This window comes from Propithecus coquereli, unplaced genomic scaffold, assembly GCF_000956105.1.
Source record: "Propithecus coquereli isolate 6110/MARCELLA unplaced genomic scaffold, Pcoq_1.0 Scaffold103, whole genome shotgun sequence".
NCBI lineage: Eukaryota > Metazoa > Chordata > Mammalia > Primates > Indriidae > Propithecus > Propithecus coquereli.
Genome location: NW_012134192.1, coordinates 2,933,191 through 2,933,729, shown reverse-complemented (window position 1 = coordinate 2,933,729; position 539 = coordinate 2,933,191). Strand labels below are relative to the sequence as shown.

Sequence of the window (539 nt, the reverse complement as noted above, 5' to 3'; positions counted from 1 at the left end):
CGGCCCGGAGGCGCCCGGCCTCCTACGTACCCGGAAAGAGCAGCCGGCGAGAGGCGATCGAAGCGGGCGGAAAAGACAATGAAAGTTAAAAGTCGTTCAGCAGAAAATGAACGCGAGCCAAGCGGCCATCTTGGAGCGAGCTGCAGCCGCCGCTGTCAATGGGCACCGCGCGCGAGGCCGCCGCGGCCGTCAGCTCATGCCGCGCCGCTCCCGGGCCGCGGCCTCCTGCTCCGCGCCGGCCTCCTCCTGCGCCGCGGCCTCCGCCTCCGCCTCCGCCGCGGCCTCCAACGCCGCCTCCTCCGCCTCGGCCGCCGCCGCCTCCGCCCGCTCGGCGCTCGGGGGAGGGAGCGCGCGGAGGGGGCGCGAGCGGTATTATTCTGCGGGGCCGGGCGGCGCTGCTAATCCGGAGCGGGGCTCCCTCGCCAACATCCCCATTGTCTCGCCCGATCTCTGCCTTTAATACTACGATTATTTCATAGTTGCCGTGGGGGGAGCGGGGCTGGTGGGGGGCGCCGTGTGTGTGCGTGCGGAGAGGCGGG

The 539-nt window shown here is 71.6% G+C and overlaps 1 protein-coding gene across 1 annotated transcript in view; it reads right to left on the bottom strand.

Moving 5' to 3' along the window:
- The window catches only part of BMI1 (BMI1 proto-oncogene, polycomb ring finger), a 9,949-nt gene extending 9,463 nt beyond the window's left edge, over nt 1-486 (bottom strand). The window contains exon 1 of the mRNA XM_012644325.1: nt 31-486. The gene's annotated coding sequence lies outside the window, so the exon portion shown is untranslated. The remainder of the gene's footprint in view (nt 1-30) is intronic.
- Nucleotides 487-539: the final 53 nt, after the last annotated feature.